Source organism: Dermacentor variabilis, chromosome 10, assembly GCF_050947875.1.
Source record: "Dermacentor variabilis isolate Ectoservices chromosome 10, ASM5094787v1, whole genome shotgun sequence".
Lineage (NCBI taxonomy): Eukaryota > Metazoa > Arthropoda > Arachnida > Ixodida > Ixodidae > Dermacentor > Dermacentor variabilis.
The window spans coordinates 132,483,278-132,505,528 of record NC_134577.1 but is presented as its reverse complement, the minus strand read 5'-3'; the positions used below and the strand labels follow the sequence as shown (position 1 = coordinate 132,505,528).

The window sequence follows — 22,251 nt, the reverse complement described above, 5'->3', positions numbered from 1 at the left end:
GTGAGGACAACGTTGAGGCAGCCTGCTCAACGGGGTAATCGTTGCCATCGCTATCCAATGCAAGCATGTTTTCGAGGATCGCCTCATCGGTTAGAAGGCTTTTATTTTCCTAATCTATAGCCGAGCGCTTTCTTTTCACCCGCAAGATTGTGCATTGACGATTATCAGCAGGCGGATCAGCAATCTTCCGTTTCGGCGGCTAGTCAAACCCGGCTGGGAAACCAGGCCGCCAAGAACGATTTCGACACAACGAACAAAAACAAACGTGAGCGATTAAGATGTTTCCAGAACTGCGCTGAATGAAGAGCCAGCAAGCAATCTGGAAGTAACGCAGTTGGCACGGTCTGTGCGTGTTTCCGAGGGTGGTGTGGCGTAGAAATATGCTAACATCCCATTGGAATTCACAGGTGTGGAAGGGCGACGGGAGAGAGAGAAGCCTTGAAAATGAGCGCGCTGTGGCTGTCAGGGCCGTCATTCAGGGGCTCGAATTTCTCGTTTTTTTTTCTTTTCAAGGATTTCACATTTCACTACCTTGCGGCACAGGCACCCAGCAGCCAGACTTCATCGTTATAACCGATAATACGGCATCGGGCATTGTAAGCGGGTTATTTCACCATGGAACACATACAAAAGTTGACGGTGCATCAGTTTCTAATTGTTATAGCTGATGTATTGTTAAAACCGATATCGTTATAAGTGGGTTCAACTCTATAACAACCTTGAAGGGGCTTGAGTTAATCAGAATTGTTGACAATGGGGTCTTACTCCTAATTTCACACATAGACTACAGGGGCATTGTAGTTGAGGCTTCAAGATTCAATTTAAGCATCCACAGCAGGACAATCCTATGCCACTGCAGGGGGTGATTTTAGGCACCACAACTGCACCTCTAGGGGTTGAAAATCTACCACTTGAATTTTTGCACTTATGTATGACAATTATATATCATGCAATCAGCAGTCATGGCGTCATTGTGGCATCAGGGTGTAGACGAGCCGTATGCAAAAATACTGAAAGATATCTATAGCGGCTCCACAGCCCCAGTAGTCCTCCATAAGGAAAGCAACAAAATCCCAATAAAGAAAGGCGTCAGGCAGGGAGATACGATCTCTCCAATGCTATTCACAGCGTGTTTACAGGAGCTATTGAGAGACCTGGATTGGGAAGAATTGGGGATAAGAGTTAATGGAGAATACCTTAGTAACTTTGCGATTCGCTGATGCGTTGCTTAGTAGCTCAGGAGACGAATTGCAATGCATGCTCACTGACCTGGAGAGGCAAAGCCCAAGGGTGGGTCTAAAAATTTATCTGCAGAAAAATAAAGTAATGTTTAACAGTCTCGGAAGAGAACAGCAATTTACGATAGGTAGCGAGGCACTGGAAATGGTAAGGGAATACGTCTACTTAGGACAGGTAGTGACGGCGGATCCGGATCATGAGACTGAAATAATCAGAAGAATAAGAATGGGCTGGGGTGCGTTTGGCAGGCATTCTGAGGTCATGAACAGCAGGTAGCCATTATCCCTCAAGAGAAAAGTATATAACAGCTGTGTCTTACCAGTACTCACGCACGGGGCAAAAACCTGGAGGCTTACGAAAAGGGTTCCACTTAAACTGAGGACGACGCAACTCGCTATGGAAAGAAGAATGATAGGTGTAACGTTAAGGGATAAGAAAAGAGCAGATTGGGTGAGGGGACAAAAGCGAGTTAATGATATCTTAGTGGAAATCAAGAAAAAGAAATGGGGGCATGGGCAGGACATATAATGAGGAGGGAAGACAGCCGATGCTCACTAAGGGTTACGGACTGGATTCCAAGGGAAGGGAAGCGTAGGAAGGCGCGGCAGAAAGTTAGGTGGGCGGATGAGATTAAGAAGTTTGCAGGGACAACATGGCCACAATTAGTACATGACCGGGGTAGTTGTAGAAGTATGGGAGAGGCCTTTGCCCTGCAGTGGGCACAACCAGGCTGCTGCTGCTGCTGCTGATGATGATGATGATGATGACAATCATTGTCTGACACTTTTTAGTAACTATACGGTAATTCTTTGTAGATGTTTGAGCTTGCTACAAGGCAGGTATAAAACAGCCAACCTGAAAGCTCCTATGAAGGTGTAGAAAGTTCATTGGTATGTTTCTGTGCACATTTCATAATGTAAGAGTCCTCTACATAAAACGTGAAGCCGAAAATGCACTTCCTACTCACATTCCTTTCGAAGGCACTGTGCCAGCTTCACTACCTTCGTAGGAATAGCCAAATGGCGGGCATTGTCCTCGGATCTGCTGCCTTTGTAGGGAATAATATGACATATTTACTTGCAAGAATAGCAGTAGTATTATGAGCATCTCTTATCGTCAAAGACCTGAATGACTTCACATTCACAAGCCTCAAATGTTTTTCGTACCATAACATATCGACATCTAAACAACAGCAGTGGATGAGATGACAAACATTCAAGAGATCTTAGTTCAGATATCAAAAGTGCTCAAATTATTGCGAGTTTCTGGCAAGAACTGATTTTAGCTGCGGATATACACACTTTTGCCCTACAGTTGTTTCATTATCTTACATATGTTAGCGCTTGTGAATATTCTGACACCCCTAGGCCATGGTGACAAACCAACGAGCACCACAGTGTCCACCTTCTCGGACAACCAAATGTTTCAACAATACCTTGGTTTGGTCGCGTTGGTAAGGATGCGCCCAACCAAAGATTGCAACAAAAGACCTGTACATGTAATTCCATACCTCCATAAAGTTTCAGATAATTCGAAAAAGGCCGCAAACCGACACAATGTCAATCTGGCTTATACAGCGCTTTGTAAATTGTCAGCGGTGTGTAACCTTCCAAACAAGAAGCACCAGAAACTCATCCAATTCCATACTAATCACCGGACCAATTACACCGAATGCAGTTCAGATATTGTCCATCATATACCCTTAGATTGTGGACGTGTTTATATAGGATAAACCAACCAGTGCTTCAATGACAGGGCTAGACAGCGAAATAAGTATGTTAGAAAAGGATATGGTAGTTACTTCACTGAACATTGCAAAAAGTGTGCATGAACGCCCATGCTTGGAGACAACTTTATTGAGGAAAGGAAGCACAAAAACAAAACACGAAATAGTTGAAGCGTATTTCGTAAGGAAAGCAAGTGATCAATACATCAGCGGTTTATCTTTGGTTTTGCAAGAAAAAGTGACATTTCTTTCGAGGTATATAGGCACATGAACTGACTGACCCTACAATCGTGCAATGATGCGATTCATCCACAATATTTTGTGTGCATGGTGATGAGTGCATGATGTTGCTAATGTGCAGGTCATAAATAGATGATCGTTTGAAATAAATGTTAACTGAAAGTAGCATCAGTCCTTTCGTATGTGTTTCTATACCTTCTTCTTTAGCACGTTTTTATGAAAACTGTCCAAATGTTTCCTTTGTTGGCAAAACTTCTGCTTTTGAAAAATGTGTTTACTTTTCTATAACATGCGGAACTATTATCAATATTCAGTGAGAAGAAATATGTGTACATCTTTCTGATGAACTTTCTCAGGGATAAGAAAAGTTAGTCTGCTCCAGACATCCACATTTTCCTATCAATCACAAATAAAGATGTCAACAATTTGTCTTTATAGATAGGCAAAAGGTTACGCACTAAAATAGCACAACTCACCTCTGAATGAACTCAGGTGTTGTAGCTGCTCCCTTTGCACAGGCCATGTTGAACACATAGTAGCATAAGAAAGGACGACACGCTGCCTCTATGAAGCCAGTGCTCTCCATAAAGAACCGCTGCTGCTCGCAAAGAACCAAACATTTCGTCTCAAAGATGCCTCCTGCAATTATATATAACACATATTTTATAAGCACTAATCAATTTCTATAGGTAATATTGAATATGCAATAGAGACCACATCGACATGCTAGTCATATCAGTTAATATTTAGTGATTTAATAGGCTAGAGCTGCCAATTTTAAGTAATTGCGCTACCTGGAGGGCCCTTTTCTGCAAATACGTACAAATTGAGTCTGTCATGCTTGTTGAATACAACAATATGGAATGATTATTTGTTAAATAACTTGAACTACGCATTTTTTGTTTTCACGCACCATGTTTATGTTACAGGCGTTGTCCAATAGAAGATGTTGATTTACGTTATGCTTTGCATACTTTGACTTGTATTTCAATGTCCGGTTGCGTGTCAATCTCTTGTTCCAAAGTATCTGAATAAAGGGAAAATCGGACATCCACCCGCTCGTAGCAATTGCTAGAAAGGAAACCCCTGCGGGTTCCTCGAAAGAAAAGCCTCAGAGTTGAAGAAAAATTTCTCCTGGTCCGGGACGCGAACCCGGGACCACCGCCTTTCCGGGGCAGCCGCTCTACCATCTGAGCTAACCAGGCAGCTAGCAGATGGCAGGGCGAAGTCGAATTTGTCGTCAACACGAAGCCAATGCAAGAGTTTGGTAAGCAAAGGCAAAGTATGTCTTTGTTTGTTAGCTTATTCCCAATTACTTGCTCCATCCCATCCTTCTATGGATGGGCGCGTGTTTTACATTCTTTTGCTTGTGTTTTCCACTACTCTTTACTATATCCTTTTGTGTGTTTGTGCTCTGTACTTGTAACGTAGTTGGTTCATTGTTGAATAACATTCACTCCATTATATGCTATTTCATTACTATTCCCCCCCCCATGTGTAATGCCCTGTTAAGGGTCCTTAAGGGTTAATAAATGATGATGATTATGATAACCAAGTGGCTTAAAAATAAGTAAAGTCAGTCCTATAGTCCTTAAATCTGCGTGCCATTTGAATGTGTTTACCTGGGCTAGGACTGCAAGAACTGCATAGCCACAAGAACACGGCAAGCTAAAGTGCATGAGCTCTAACTTTACTCACAGCTGTTTAATTACAAAGCTACCATCAAAGTAAAAGAAATACTGCAAGCATCTCGCCTGTTTTTCCTGAAAGTCAACTTATGAAAGACAGAACCATTTGCACATATTTTACAAGCGGAAAAAGGCATTTCTACTATCTGTTTATTATTTATCTTTTAGTATTTCTGCTATATTTACATAATCGCGGTTCTCCGAAGATATCCTAGACGAGGAACTGCTTGACAACAATAAACCGTTTTTCTTCTAGAGACGTGACAGGGTTTCGCGCAGGTGTGGGGGTGTTTTAGCCTTTATTAAAACCAGCCTTAATTCTTCTCTTCTTACGACTCATTCCTGCCAAGAAATTCTTTGTGTCAGAATTACCCTTTCCACAAGCACATGCTTAGTTATTGCATGTTATCGCCCTCCTGACAGTGAGAGTTCCTTTACTACTGATATTTACCAGGTTTTGCTCGATCTTAATACTCGTTTTCCTAAAGCCAATTACATCCTCTCCGATGACCTTAATTTACCTGACATCGACTGGGGAAACTTGTGCGCATTTTCTCGTCAATCGAAAAATTTTTTTGACGTTGTCATGACATTCAACCTCAGCCAAACAGTAAACTTTCCCACACATGGCAGAAACACCCTTGATTTAGTCTTTACGTCCAGCCCTGAGCTCAACCAATCCAAATCGAACACTGACGGTTTCAGTGACCGGTTTCAGTGGTTATTTTCAACCTATCACTTCCGTTTCTGCAATGGCAGCGCTCTGTTAAGTTCATTCGCGATTATAAAAAGGGAGACTTCGCCCGTATCAACTCAGAGCTTGAGAACTTTTTTTTTTCATTTCAGGCAATCCGCATCTAATAGGTCTGTCGAAGAAAACTGGCTAGCTTTCAAAAATAAGCTTTTAGAACTGGTCGAAACCACTGTTCCACTGATATGCATTCGCGGCGACTCCAACAAGCCCTGGTATTCTAACTCCTTAAGGAGGGTTTCTCAAAAGAAAAAACGTCTTTTTCGTGAAGCTAAAGGAACTGCGCTGGCTTATAAATGGAAGAAATATTTTGCGTACCTACAGGATTACACGCGTCTCCTTAGGTGTACAAGAAGAAAGTTTGTCCACAATGATCTGTATGGTATTCTACTAACAAACCCAAATAAATTCTGGCGGATGTTATCACCCAAATCAAGCAACACTCATTGCATTACCATTTCTTTATCCGGATGGTTCACAGGTGCCGCCAGAACTTCGATCTGACGTCATGAACTCTTATTTTACACCAGACTTCACACATGAGCTTGCCTGGAATACACCACACCAAATTTTTTTAACTTTCCTGCGATGGCCCCTATCAACCACACTACTGCTGGAGTTTGTGCTCTAATAGACAAACTAAACTTGTCCAGTGCCGCCGGGCCAGACAACATCACTGCGAAGATTTTAAAACATACAAAAATGTACCTTCTCATTTTCCAGAAATAATTTTTGAACAATCTCTTGCGAACAGTTCTATAACTAGTGATTGGAAAGTTAACAAAGTTGTTCCTGTGCTCAAGGCTGGCAGCCTGAGCGACCCGTCGAATTATCGTCCTATTTCATTAACTTGCATACCTTGTAAATTTCTTGAGCATATTATATACTCGCATATTGCATCCCACCTGAATTCCAACTCCTTCATCAAAAATCAGCATGGCTTTTGTCATGGCTATTCATGTGAATCACAGTTTTTTGGTTTTACCATGGACCTTAAATAAAACCTTGATTCTTTGCTACAAACCGATGTCATCTATCTTGATTTTTCCAAAGCATTCGACCATGTCCCACGTCAACGTCTTATGTGCAAACTTTCAAGTCTTCACCTTCATCCACTTGTTTTAGACTAGATTCACAACTTTCTCACAGCTCGCTCTTAGTTCACCATAATAGGCGGACTTCCTTGAAGTTCTACTTGCGTCACCTCCTGAGTACCACAGGGGTCTGTGTTCGGTCCACTTCTCTTCTTAATATTTATTTACGACCTCCCACTCAACATCTCATCCAACATCCGCCTTTTCGCAGATGATTGCATTATCTAGCGGCGTATAAATACTAAAGATGATCGAGCTGCCCTCCAGAACGATCTGAAGCTTATTGAAAATTGGTGCACATAGTGGATGATGGAATTAAACACTAGGAAGTGCAGTTTTATGCGAATTTCTCGGAAGCGCTCTAATTTAACTTATTCTTACTCTTTATTTTCTGAGGATCTATTGCAGGTAGATTCTTATCGTTACCTTGGCATCACAATCAATAGCAAATGAACTTGGGTTGATCATATCACAAAAATCACGACCGACGCTTCACGTACACGTGGTTTTATCAGAAGATCACTTCCCACTTCCCCCGCTAACATACGAAAACTGGCCTATGAAATTTTTGTCCGCAGTAGGCTTGAATATGCGTCAGCGATCTGGAGTCCTCATCAGTCGTACCTAATTAGCATGCTTGCTTCCGTCCAGAACCGTGCAGCAAGCTTCATATCGTCGACATACGACTTTCATTCCAGCGTAAGCTCCATTAAACTATCACTTGGCCTCACTTCCTTAACTCTCAGACGAAAAGTTGCGTGCCTGTGTTTATTCCATAAGTTATATTTCAATTTTCCCTATCTGCGTGGTTCCCTTATATCTCCTCCCATTCGTACATCGCGCCGCCTATTCAATTCAAATAGAGTCCAACGACTTCATGGCTACACTAATGCGTTTAACAAGTCCTTCTTTCCGACCGCACTTGAAGAATAGAACCTGCTGCCCGATTCACAAGCTAATGAGCACGACGCGACAAGGTTTAAGGCGATGTTGTTAAATCATCTGGGTTGACATGTTTTTTTTTTGCTCCGATTTGTGTTGACATGAAAATTTATCCCTTTTCCTGCATTGACTTTTTTTTTCCTGTAACCATCGTCTACTCGCCCTGCTGCCCTAACCTTTCGCCGACGTGTGTGGCGCTTGTGGCATCAAGGCCATATTGGCAAGCAGCGTTTTAACTATCGCGTGCTTTGCTTCTTTTTATGTCCCTGTGTTCCATTGTTATATCTCTTTACGTTTGCTCTTATTATCTACCTTGTATACACTCCCCCCTTATGTAATACCCCGAAAGGAACCTTTAAGGGACAATAAATGATGATGATGATGATGATCATAATCTTGGTTTGCTCATTATTTTGTAGAGCTTGGTAAGATGTTTCACTCTTCCTTATGACAGAATTTGCTACTTTCGTAGTTAACACACTTCTGAGCAGGCTTAAATACATAGCACATAAAACTACAAGAAAAGGTGCTGTTGCAAAGGCATATTGCACTGCATTACGGACTTTGAAAATTAGTATCTTACCTAATGAAACTAGAATTGGTGCAGATGGAAACTCGTCCACCACTTCCGTAGTGCTTGTACCTTCCTGTGAAAACAAAGAATAGCACTTGGGAACTAAAAGATGACACAAATGCCAAACATCTCCAGTGTATTTCCAAAATGGAGGCAATTGAATATACACAATTAGTTTCACTCTGCTCTTGATTGGCAATATGGATTTTCCAGAAATACAATTAACAAACAATGAGGTGCTCAGTGCCAGCTGGTGTCACTAAAAAGCTTCAAATTTGAAAAACATTTCGTGTTTGTGATCCTTGATAGGAACTACATGGTAATACTAGTGATAAACACTATCAAGCAAGCGAAATGTAAGCCAGAGCCAACATTTTGACAAGGGGGACTTGATTTCATCAGGTACCATGGGGCTTGCCAAAATGTTGCCTTCAGGCTGAGGCTTTCTTCGTTCCACTACGACTGACTACACTGTCTCGTCTTGTGACCTCTCTGGCTTGTTCGCATGATATAAAGCTAGGTTTTTAGTAGCTTCTTAAAATTCAAAATCTGAAGTACAGTCAAACCCACTTTAACAAAAATGAAGTGCCACGAAAATTCTATTGTTATACCAAGAATTGTTATAAACGGGTTACATGAAAAAAAAAATCAGATGGGAGGACGGCATAGCTGTTCCGAGAAAACTATAAAGGCGGGGAGGCCAGGTCTTCTCCCCACTACCTTCCTCCATCCAGATTCTGATTGCGTTGACTCGTTTAACTTTTTAACTCTGCTTCCTGCACGCTCCGACCGCATGTTGCTAACAACCTGCGGCTGTCCGTGTTCATGAATGGCACTGCTATAACGACTGCAAAGAAAGGTCACATGCGGAAAGGGAAATACGAGCTCAACCGAGGCATTGCTTTGGTGGTCCCAAAACGCACCTTTTAAAAAATACAGGAAGGGCGCCGCAGTAAGACCTCAGCTTGAGAAATCAAGAAGAGACGCTGGGATGAGATCACAACAAGCATCTGGCGCCACATGCTTCCCAGTGGCTTGCACGAGAAAACCACATGTCCGTCAGCTTTGCTTGCTTCACGCGAAGCTTGCCAACATCCTTCTCTAAGGCATCCAGGTGCTCCACGTAGTGAAGCGGATGGTCAAGCCCATGAGGGCCCGAATCATCCTAAGAATCTCCTGCGGGGACAATGTTGAGGCAGCCTGCCCTACCGCGTCAGCACTGCAATCGTGACCGTCACTGTTGCTATCCGATACAAGCATGTTCGCAACGATCACCTCATCGATTAAAAGCACTTTGTTTCCATATCTATAGCAGTGTGCTTCCTTTTCGCCGGCAACATTGTGAATTGCCGATGATCAGCGGGCAGATCAGCCACCTTCCGTTTCGGCGGCAAGTCAACGTGGCCAGCAACGACTTTGATACAACGAACAAAGATAAGCACGAGTGACTTAATACGTTCGAAGAATTGCGAAGGATGACAGCCATAGAATAAAGAACCAACCACAGATGAATCAACTGTGAGGGCCATGGTGCGGTCCATTCATGTTCGGAGGGGTGGAAGGGTCGGTAGAGATGCGCGCGAGGCTGGCGTGCATCGCTCATGGAGAGAAGCGCGCGGCAGCAGTTCGTGTGGCAGTAGATCGTGCAGCTGCTCGCATTTCACTTTTTTCTTTTCAAAGATTTCGCATTTCATTACATTTCGGCACGGACACCGAACAACCAAGCTTCATCGATATGACCGACCATACGGCACGGGGACATTGTAGTAAGCGGGTTATTTCCCCATAGAAAACATCCAAAAGTTGATGGTGCAGCAGCCTTTCATTGTTATAAGTGACATATTGTTCAAACCGGTACCTATAAGTGGGTTCGACTGTATGAAGCTTAAACAGAGGCTCAAAGAAAATCATATATAGCACTATTCTTTACGTAGTAAACATTGAACAATACCATATTTCTGTGCATTTTTTTCTTTGCATACGTACGCATGCAGTCACCAACTCATCATTTAAACTTGACGGGACAGGCTAAATGCTTGTCGGTACATTGCTGCATGCTAGCATGTGTCTGTATTTCAATCGTTGACGTGCACTCCCTGCAGATACACCAAGGTACAATAAATGCATGCACTGAACATCCATCCCCTGGCAAGCTATAGAGATGTCGACCATGCTCTGTAGTCGAATTATTGCGAGCTTCTTTGGCAAAAGTCATTGTACGGCACTTCAATAATCAGAGCCCTTATTGGCACACATCTTAAAGTTCAAGCTGCTGCCATGTGAAGTTGCTTGATGATTCCAAGGGTCAAACGTTTATTATAGTAATAAAGGATTTTGCCTGGAACACTGTTGCTATTACTACGTAAAAAAGAAACGCTTGGTGCCCAGAACTTGTACAACAGACCGCGATCAGAGCTAGCACAACATAGCAGCTTGCCTTAGCTTGTCCCATCACTTGGACACGGTGAGACTAATACGCTGATCAACTAGACTTTAGTAGTTTTCGTTTTGAGCGGGTTGTTTGGATTTTGTTGGTGTCGTGTCAAGACAAAAATAGTGCTGTTTCTGCTCCCGTTGATGGCCAGATAGGCAAACGGTCATGCAGGTGGAGTCGCAATTATCAAGCGATGCGCTGCATCATTAATCAAAAGGCTAGAGCGAATAACAAGGACACAGACAGAGAAGACGATAGAACGAGCGCTAAACATCAATTGAGGTTTTACTGCGAGAGAAGGTACATATATACATTTCGGTGGTACATGCGCACTCCGGGTTAAAACAGTACAAACACATTCTAATTAAAATGTCGCAAACTATTCTCTAAGTACATTTTTTTTCTTTTGTGGACAAGGCAAGTGATGCCGTGCTGACACAGTTATCACGTTCCCTGTCAATGTGATATGCTTCACAAATCTCGCCCCCCCTTGTGCCTCCCCTACCAAGCACACACGTGGTATCATACGCAGGCACGCAGCCGCACCGCTTACAATGATTGGCCAAATGGCCACCCCCCGCTAATGAATCTACCAGCGTTCGGTGCTCTCGTAGCCGTTCATTTAGGCAGCGGCCAGACTACCCCACGTAGCATCTACCGCAGGAGACAAGTATGCGGTATACGACCCCAACAATGCAGGGTACAAACTTGCATTCATGTTTTATGGCGCAAACCGGTTTTTTTCTTTTCCTTTACGGCTTTGCACATGCGCACCAACTTTTTGGGGGCAGTGAACATCGCGTCCACGCAGCACTTCTCTCCAACTTTTCTCAGCCGGTGCCATAGCTGGTGCACGTACGGTATAGCTGTACGCGTCAGAATCCTGCAGCCTTTTTCGGCTGCGACGCCAGGGCTTCCACCTGCCCTGATTTCTTTCAGGAGGCATTCCTCCAAAGCCTTCACGATATCTTTCGGAAAACCGGCGTTCTGCAACCGGATCACTTGCATCTGCAAACTGCAGGAAAAAAGCAGCACGAAGCTGAAGCGTACTGCTATACCGTACATGCACCAGCTATCGCACCGGCTGAGAAAAGTTGGAGAGAAGCGCGGCATGGACGCGATGTTCACTGCCCCCGAAAAGCTGGTGCGCATGTGCAAAGCCGTAAAAGAAAAGAAAAAAAAAACCGGTCTGTGCCATAAAACATGAATGCAAGTTTGTACCCTGCATTGTTGGGGTCGTATACCGCATACCTCTCTCCTGCGGTAGATGCTACGTAGGGCAGTCTGGCCGCTGCCTAAATGAACGGCTACGAGAGCACCGAACGCTGGTAGATTCATTAGCGGGGGGCGGCCATTTGGCCAATCATTGTAAGCGGTGCGGCTGCGTGCCTGCATTCGATACCACGTGTGTGCTTGGTAGGGGAGGCACAAGGTGGGGGTGCGAGATTTGTGAGGCATATCACATTGACAGGGAACGTTATAACTGTGTCAGCACGGCATCACTTGCCTTGTCCACAAAATAAAAAAAAGGTACTTACCGAATAGTTTGCCACATTTTAATTAGAATGTGTTTGTACTGCTTTAACCCTGAGTGCGCACGCACCACCGAAATTTGTATATGTACCTTCTGTAACAGTAAAACCTTGGTTGATGTTTAGCGCTCGTCCTGTCGTCTTCTCTCTCTGTGTCCCTGTTATTCGCGCTAGGCTTTCATATATGATGACACACCAACTAGCCCAGCGTTCTGCCTTGATGCGCTGTAACACGTTAAAACATTCGGTCTATATTAAGTTTACGGGGCTGAGTGGTGGTGCCATGAGAGTGAATAATATAGCATGTGCAAATTATTAGTATCTCCATAATTATGCAAAAACGAGGGGAGGCGTGCAGGCAGGACACAAGGGTAGAGATGTGGACAACACTTACAACAGCCCTTAGAAGCCATACACAGAAAAGCTCTTCGGCTGTACTTGAGAGTCCCTCAGCCGGCCTCTAACAAAAGAGTGTTCTACGAAACTGAGTTAGCCCTCTGCGACTTAAGGCTTCCCTGACTTTCATGTGGCACATATTTCGGCAAAGTGCAAATGCATAACGGTTATCACTCAGCCCGTGTTGATTGTCACGGCTTGTCCAGTTCAAAAGCATTGTTTCGTCGAAGGAAGTTTTTTTCACTACATAAAGGCTTCCAAAGATAAGTCTGCAGTGCTATATATTTGTATTTCCTCATACTAAGTCACCTTGTTTATTTTTTTGTACTGTGTGCTCTCACTATGCAGTGCAGTAAAAAAAATTTTAGTACCTGTCATTGGACGAACGTTATTGTTGTAATTGTCTTGTGGCCTCTAACCATTTATTGAAGAGAATACCACGTGTAGCAAGAAAAATTTCATGCATGATGTTGTGTCACCGGTCTGCGAGGGTATGGTGGAAGTAAGCCCATGCTCTTGAACAGAAGACCGTCTCAAGGACATCTTCTAATGCTGTTAATGCCAGCATTAGGTTACCCTTATTTCTTTAGTGCAAAATTATGGTTGGAGGAAGATAGGCGATTTATAGGAAGATAGGCGACCTTAGGCTATATTTGAAATACTTTTCATTGTGGATGCAACTGTGACATAATAATAATTTAGTTCATTATTCTTCTGGTATGCCGAAAATTGATATCTTTCCTTGCATGCCAATGAGCTTGACTTTTGATTTGAAGGACCACGAAAAGAAATATATTTTCGCTTTATGTACAGATGAAAGGCAGGTAGTGACGGCGGATCCGGATCATGAGACACAAATAATCAGAAGAATAATGGTTTGGGGTGCGTTTGGCAGGCATTCGTACATCATGAACAGCAGGTTGCCATTATCCCTCATGAGAAATGTATATAATAGCTGTGCCTTACCACTACTCACCTACGGGGCAGAAACCTGGAGGCTTACGAAAAGGGTTCTACTTAAATTGAGGACGACGCAACGAGCTATGGAAAGAAGAATCAAGGGTGTAACGTTAAAGGATAAGAAAAGAGCAGATTGGGTGGATGAACAAACGCGAGTTAATGACATCTTAGTTCAAATCAAGAAAAACAAATGGGCATGGGCAGGACATGTTGTGAGGAGGGAAGATAACTGGTGGTCATTAAGGGTTACGGACTGGATTCCAAGGGAAGGGAAGCGTAGCAGGGGGCGGCAGAAAGTTAGGTGGGCGGATGATATTGTTACGAAGAGTTGCGAAGAAATGGTTTTATTTACAGGCGATGGATGATGATCGTAGCGTGATAGTAGCGCAGCTCGACCTCTCCAACGCTTCGTCCTCTTCGTCTACCCTTCTTTTCTCTTGTCCGTGCCTTTCGTATCTGTTACATTTCCCCGCAAGCAGACGAAGCCCGTGGGGCGAGTCAGGATGCACAAGCAGGGTAGAAAGGCTTCAGGCGAGCAATGTGAGTCAGCTGAGTTCTGCTTGATCGCCGACCGTTGCACAGTAGGCAAGCTATGACGTAAGTGAGTTCGCTCAGGCGGTCCACAACTACAAATGGGCCTGAATATTGTGACAATAACTTTTGGCACAATCCACGCTTGCGTTGCGGTGTCCAAAGCAGGACCAAGTCACCTTTTTCCAACGATACTTGTACGTGACGGTTGTCGTATCGCTCTTTCGAACGACTTTGCGAGGCCAGAGTGCGAAGACGAGCTATTCGACGCGCTTCTTCGGCGAGACACAAAGTCTTCGATACAGAATCGTCACTGTGCAGAACGAATGGTAAGAAAGTGTCCAGAGGGCTTCGTGGTAACCTGGCATAGAGGAGATAAAATGGGCTATAGTTCGTGGTTTCGTGTATCGCCGTGTTGTATGCGTAAGTGATGAAGGGCAGCACGTCGTCCAAGTTCTTATAATTGGAGGAGACGTACATGGCAAGCATGTTGGTCAGCGTTCTTTTCGTCCTTTCAACGAGGCCATTGGTCTGTCGATGATACGGCGTGGAATGACGGAACTGGGAAGTGCACAAACGAAGTAGCTCTTCAATGGTCTCAGCAGTGAACTGGCGACCACGGTCGCTGATGATGACACGTGGTGGGCCATGACGAAGGACCACGGAACGCAACAGGAAGACCGCCACGCAAGCGGCGGTGGAAGACGGTATGGCTGCAGTTTCTGCATACCGTGTAAGATGGTCTACGCAGACAATTATCCAACGGTTCTTGTTGCTAGATAACGGGAATGGACCCAAAAGGTCAATGCCTACTTGGTCGAATGGCGTGTTGGGTGGTGTAAATAGCCGAAGGGGACCCGGGGCTGCGGTGGTGGGTCGCTTGTGACGTTGGCACGTTTCACAATTAGCGACATAGCGCTTGGTTGTTTCGTACATCTTGGGCCAGTAAAAGCGCTCTTGCGTGTGGTGTAGCGTTCGTACGAAACCGAAATGGCCGGATGTCACGTCGTCATGCATGGCGCGTAGAACGTCGGAGCGAAGGCTCTCCGGGACAACAAGCAGAAAACGCGCTCCATGCCCGGAATAATTAGTTTTGTAGAGTAATTTATCACGGACGGTAAAGCGACCGCTGCCTTGAGAAGTACGGGTGGCGACAAAAAGCGGATCGAGGGTAACATCACTCCGTTGTTCTCGCTGAAAGTCTGCCGCGTCAGGGAACGTAGGAGTAACAGCAGCGAGACAGTCGTCAAAATTCTCAGCATCGCAGTCGGTAGTCGCAAGAGGAATCCGAGAGAAGCAGTCTGCGTCAGCGTGACGACGGCCACTCTTGTACGACACCACAAAGTCGTATTCCTGGAGGCGCAGTGCCCAACGTGCGAGGCGACCAGAGGGATCACGCAAACCGACCAGCCAGCATAAAGAATGATGGTCGGTGATAATCTTGAATGGTCTACCGTAAAGATAACACCGAAACTTCTGTATGGCGAAAAGAGCTGCCAGGCATTCCTGTTCCGTAACCGTATAATTCCGTTCAGATTTGCTCAGGCAACGGCTGGCATATGCGACTACATGTTCTGCGCCACTGTGACGTTGTACAAGCACCGCTCCTATCCCAATTCCACTAGCATCAGTGTGAAATACAGTTGGGCAAGACGGATCGAAGTGACGCAAGAGCGGTGCTGACATTAGTATAAACTTCAGTTGAGAAAATGACGCGTCACACTCTGGTGTCCAATTGAAGGATGCATTTTGTCGCAAAATACTTGTCAAAGGGTAAACGATGTCGGCAAACCTGGGAACAAAACGACGAAAATATGAACATAGGCCAATGAATGAGCGAAGTTCTCGTGCTGATTGTGGTTGCTTGAAGAAGCTCACCGCTTCAATCTTACGAGGATCGGGTCTGACGCCATCCTTGTCAACTAAGTGTCCCAGGAACAGTGTTTGACGTTCGCCAAAGCGACATTTCTTTGAGTTTAGAACCAGTCCAGCTTTCTTGATGCAGTCGAGAACAAGGCTGAGGCGTTCATTATGTTCTTCAAACGTGCGGCCCAAGATTACAACATCATAGAGGTAACACATGCATATTTCCCACTTCAGACCACGTAGTACTGTGTCCATGAATCTTTCGAAGGTGGCAGGAGCATTGCAAAGGCCAAAAGGCATCACATTAAATTCGAATAGGCCATCTGGAGTCACGAAAGCGGTCTTTTCCTTGTCGGCAGGGTCCATAGGTATTTGCCAATACCCCGATCGCAAATCAAGTGTTGAGAAGTAAGAAGGAGCGTGTAAGCAATCAATGACGTCATCTATTCGCGGTAGTCGATAGACATCCTTCTTCGTCACTGCGTTTAGATGTCTGTAATCCACGCAGAATCTCCAGGAGCCATCTTTTTTTCTGACCAGGATTACTGGGGCTGCCCATGGACTAGACGACTCTTGAACGACACCTTTGTCCATCATCTCCTTGACTTGTTGTGCAATAACTTTTCGCTCGGAGGATGACACTCGGTAGGGATTCTGGCGGATGGGGTGTGCGGAGCCGGTATCTATTCTGTGACGAGCGCGGGACGACGGCAAATGAAGGGGTGCATCTCCATGCGTGAAGTCGAATGCAGCCTCATGCCTGGCAAGGACATATACCAGTGCTTGCCGTTCCGACGTACCGAGAGCCTTGCTGATCATGCCAAGCATTAGCTCTTCAAAATGGCTATTAGCGCAAGGAGAGCAAGCTGTAGAGACATCCGTAGTTAGGGCCGCCATTGAGTTACATGCGGCTTCATCGAAGAGAGCGATTTTCATACCGCGAGGAAGGAGAACCGGCGTGGCGGAACAGTTCAGCGCCCACAATGTGGCGACTCCTTTCGTCATGCACACGACAGAGCAGGGCACAAGTATATCTTTTTTAGCACAGTTTATGCGGAGAAGCCTAACTACAAGATCAACACAATCATCGTCAACAGTAGTTGCAGAAACACGAACGGGCGTCAGGCACCACGATGGTGCAATCACTTCATCAAGAACACTGAGTGTGTCTGTGTTCCTGTGTTCGCCACGCGAGCTTTGTTCGGAATCTGTTGATATAATTAACTTGTTCAATGATATTTCGCCACAACCACCGTCCACGGAAGCGCCGCACTGTTCAAGAAAATCAATACCAAGAATAACATCGTGCGAACAACGAGCAAGAACAAGGAATTCCGACACAAAAACTTTCCCAGCCAACAAAACACTCACAGCACAAGCACCAAGGGGATGAAGCCACTCGCCGCCCACTCCACGAAAAGTAATACCGTCGTTCCAAGAAAACATAACTTTGTGGCCTAGACGGTTCTTGAAAGCGAGGCTCATCACAGACACAGTCGCCCCAGTATCAACTAACGCCATGGTCGGTATTCCGTCAATCGAGACATTCACTTTGTTTTTGAGCATCACAACAGGCAGAGGAATTTCTGGCAAAGACCGTCCGGCGACCTCACCTCCATTGGCCGCGAATGCTAGCTTCCCGGCGGCGGTGACGAAGAACGGCGCCGAGGGGACGGAGAGCGACGGGGACGATTATTTGGCGGCGTCAAACTCCGCTCAGAAGATGGCGAATCGCTACGTCTGGTCTCGTGTGGGAAGTGGTCCATTGGAAGGGAATCGGTCGTCCGCAAGTCATAGGAAGTAAGGGTTCTGGGTGGCGAGAACATTGGTGGTGTCCTTCGTGATTGACGGCCTTGGCGACAATACCGTGCTATATGGCCTGTGGAACCGCAGTTGTAGCACACGGGAGGGTCGCGGTTCACAGCATCTTCCTCGAAACGGATGCTAGGCTGCTGCGGGCGGCGAGAAAGTTCGTTGTCATGGGGATAACGTGTCTCTGCGCCTCGCTGAAATCCGTCATATCGTTCATAAGTCACGTCGTGGTAGTAGGGTCGGTGCCCTTCTTGTCGCGGCCTGACAGAAGTCACAGGACCTCGGGGGTAAAAACGCGGCTGCTCTCGTTGTGGCCGAGCGTCATAAGTAGCGCCTCTGTCGTAGAGACGTGGCTGCTGTCGGGGCGCGAGTTCATAATCCTCGGTGCCCCTCGCCGCAGGATACGGGGCGATGGATGCCACGTTTGACTCAAAATCTGGTGGTAGGCGGAAGCTGTGAGTGCCTGAATGTGTCGCTTGTGCGTGGAGGCTGAGCTCTTTCTAACTATTTGTCTGATCGTTGATGCAAGATCGAGGGGCTGGTTGCTGTCCACGCTTGCAACTGTTGTCACATTGGCTAGCCTGCCAAACTTCGGCGTGATGCGCCTCGTTTTCAGCTGCTCGAAAGTACGACAATGCCGAATGATGTCAGTGACGGAAGCCAGGTTGTCCTTTGCGATGAGGAAATTATAGACGTCTTCGGCAATTCCTTTCAGGATGTGCCCGACTTTATCTTCCTCAGACATTCCAGAGTCTACCATCCTACACAGTTTTATTACCGCCTCAATATAGGTCGTGCAGGTTTCGCCTGGCACTTGCGCACGTTGCAGTAGCGTCTGTTTCGCCCTTTTCTTTTTCGTCGCGGAGTCGCCGAATCTCTCTTTGATTTCGGAAACAAATCTTCCCCATGTTGTGAACGTTTCCTCGTTATTGTCGAACCACAGCAACGCAGTATCCGTTAGGAAGAACACGACGTTCGAAAGCTGAGAAGCGCTGTTTCACTTGTTGGCGGCACTCACCCGGTGATAATGGATGAGCCATTCCTCGACGTCTTCGTCCGATCTTCCGGCGAAGGGACGCGCATCTCTCAGTTGCAGAACGGAACTTGTCGGCGCAGCTGTTGGAATGGGCCGTTGTTCGTCTGCGTCGTGGGACATAGTCAGCTCCGGTAGATACGGTGGGAGTCCAGCAATGCGACGGCTCCGTCGAAGAATTTCTGGTTCAGCCTCCGTCTTCGGGTGTCGATTACCCCGCACCGTCCTCCACAACTGTTACGAAGAGTTGTGAAGAAATGGTTTTATTTACAGGCAATGGATGATGATCGTAGCGTGATAGTAGCGCAGGTCGGCCTCTCCAACGCTTCGTCCTCTTCGTCTTCCCTTCTTTTCTCTTGTCCGTGCCTTTCGTATCTGTTACAACATTAAGAAGTTTGCAGGGACCACATGGCAACAATTAGTACATGACCGGGGTTGTTGAAGTATGGGAGAGGCCTTTGCCCTGCAGTGGGCGTAACCATGTTGATGATGATGACGACGACGATGAAAGATTGCATTGTTTCAATGAATATATATACTGGAAATATATAATGCACACGCATAAAACTGCTGATGAATTAGTTCTCCCTATCAATGTTTTTGTTGTCAACATGCACGTGAACTCAGCGGTGCTAGTCTGTGCTGAAGAAAAAGAAAACAACCTGGAAAAATAGGACACCTAAATATAAAATTTCATCCAATCCTTCACATCTGTTGCCGAAAGTACGTGTTCACTTTACTTCTGACAATGCCACAGTAAGGATCTTCCATATTGCCATTTTTGTCAGGAATCAGACTGGTTCGAACTCCTGTCAGTGGTGAAAGGAATTGGTGTGATATCAATGGGCCTTGGCAACATACATGATTGAAATGTAATATGCTCTTCGACGTTAAACGTTGATCAGAAGTCTGTCTACTCGCACATTGCTTTGTTGCAACAGTGTGCACTTGAATTACACTATTGTGCTCTTTGTATGGTTTAGCACAAGCAGTTTGCTGTGAATGTGTATGCATATAATGGCCACTAAATATACCCTGCTTTATATTGCAAATCCTAGTACCCACTGGCATATTTTTAAACTGAGTAATGTCTTCACAATAGATTTTGTGTCAAAATGAAATTCCGATATACATATATAGATTAAATATATATATATATATATATATATATATATATATATATATGTATATATCATCAGCCTGGTTACGCGCACTGCAGGGCAAAGGCCTCTCCCGTACTTCTCAACTACCCCGGTCATGTACTAATCGTGGCCATGTTGTCTCTGCACACTTCTTAATCTCATGCGCCCACCTAACTTTCTGCCGCCCCCTGCTACGCTTCCCTTGCCTTGGAATCCAGTCCGTAACCCTTAATGACCATCGGTTATCTTCCCTCCTCATTGCATGTCCCTCCCACGCCCATTTCCTTTTTTAATTTCAACTACGATGTCATTCACTCGCGTTTGTTCCCTCACCCAATCTGCTCTTTTCTTGTCCCTTAACGTTACACCTATCGTTCTTCATTCAATAGCTCGTTGCGTCGTCCTCAATTTAAGTAGATTCCTTTTCGTAAGCTTCCAGGTTTCCGCCCCGTACGGGAGTACTGGCAAGATACAGCTGTTATACGCTTTTCTCGTGAGGGATAATAGCAACCTGCTGTTCATGATCTGAGAATGCCTGCAAAACACACCCCAGCCCATTCGTATGCTTCTGATTATTTGAATCTCATGATCCGGATCCGTAGTCACTACCTTTCCTAAGTACATACCACTTCCAGTGTTTCGCTACCCATCGTAAATTGCCGTTCTCTCTCTCTCTCTCTCTCTCTCTCTCTCTCTCTATATATATATATATATATATATATATATATATATATATATATATGTGTGTGTGTGTGTGTGTGTGTGTGTGTGTGTGTGTATATATATAGTACACACTACCGAAACGCCGCATAATTTCAGTACACTTCTGTTGTGAGAATTGAGGGCCTGTTACCACAATAGGCTTCTGTAACATTTCAACAGCCTTCTGTAGCACTACAGAAGTTTGTCGGGTTACTGCAGGAACATTTCAGCTGGGACAACAGGGTGCCTATTTTGATGACAATTTTTCTCTAATACAACAAAAATTTGTTGTAGAGCTTCAGGTTTCTGTTGTAGCAACAGACATACGAGAGAGTGTATTTCTGTCGTCACAACTAGAAATGTCTGTTGCACATCAGAAAAGTCTATCACTCCATGAGGAATCTGTAATTAATACAGAAAAATCCTGTTGTACAACAGAAATTTCTATAGTACTGAAGGTAACCTCTGTTGTCATGTTCAATTGGGTTGAGCAGAACTTTTTGCAGGGTGAGTTGATTGGTATCTAATGAATGCATTGTTGCGCTTAAAAAAGGAAAATTAAGATTGGGAAGGAGAATACGAAACGACAAATTGAGCGCTGAACTTCAACTGGTTTTATTCTGACAACAGGGCAGGGAGAATAACCCATGAATTATTGGCCTTAAATAGACGGATTTAAAAGAAAGCCACCATTGAAGACGAGTAGAGATGCCTCTTGGAAGGTGTTGATAACCTTGGTAGAGCTCCCAACACTGTGGGGTCCGACAAGTCCACAGACCCTACAAGGATCGACGTAACTTTTTTCAAAGAAAATAACCTCCAGCTTCTTCAGTCTGATAAGGAAGCACGTTTCGTGGTCTTCTCAGGAGCTGTGTTTAGCGACAAGGCACAACAAGCTGTAGAAAAGAAATTTGTCCTAGTCATAAAAAAGGCAACAAGAGTCAAGAAACAAGCTGTGGCCCTTTGTACAGAACTTCACCTTTCGAAGTTAGTCAAGGCAATAAGTGAATGTAAAGGTGCTTCCTTAACACTGTTTTTTCACAGCAAAATCCCACAAGGAAGGAATTCCGTTCTGTGCCATCGTAAGCGAGAAAATTTCTTGGCAGCAGTTAGTTAGCCAGTTTCTTTTAAAGAACTTGACATTGTTACAAGTGGGTGATCCTTTCACGACTAAGAGCTCTAGAGATGTAATTAAATTCCTGAAAGGAAATGCCCCTATCGCACATGCCTTTTTTGTAGATGTAGTTGGTTTGTCTTAATCAGTGCCACAACAGGAAATGTGTGCCTCTGTTAGGGATTGCAATGACCATAACGGCCCAGTAGATTTTCAGAATCTAGTGGGTATGTCCATTGACAATTTTACGGTTTTATAGAAATTTTATTTAAAGTCGACTTTTATTTCTTTTAACGACGAATTGTATGTTCAACGGCAATGGATATGCATTGTATGCTTGTTAGAATCTTTATTTATTCAAACTACTCACAACAGTATCAACAGGACCGATGGAAATCTTCCTGCCAACTACACCCATTCCCTACGTCACATTTTCGCATAAAAACGACTTGCGGCTCTTGCCTGCATTTAGTGT

General features: G+C 44.9%; 1 long non-coding RNA gene across 1 annotated transcript; it reads right to left on the bottom strand.

Moving 5' to 3' along the window:
- Window positions 1-2,223: 2,223 nt before the first annotated feature.
- LOC142559757 (uncharacterized) lies at window positions 2,224-8,325 on the bottom strand. Its single transcript, XR_012823239.1, has 3 exons — window positions 8,264-8,325; window positions 3,682-3,844; window positions 2,224-2,287 (listed from the first exon to the last, which is right to left on the bottom strand). It is a non-coding gene; the product is annotated as an uncharacterized LOC142559757 (long non-coding RNA).
- Window positions 8,326-22,251: the final 13,926 nt, after the last annotated feature.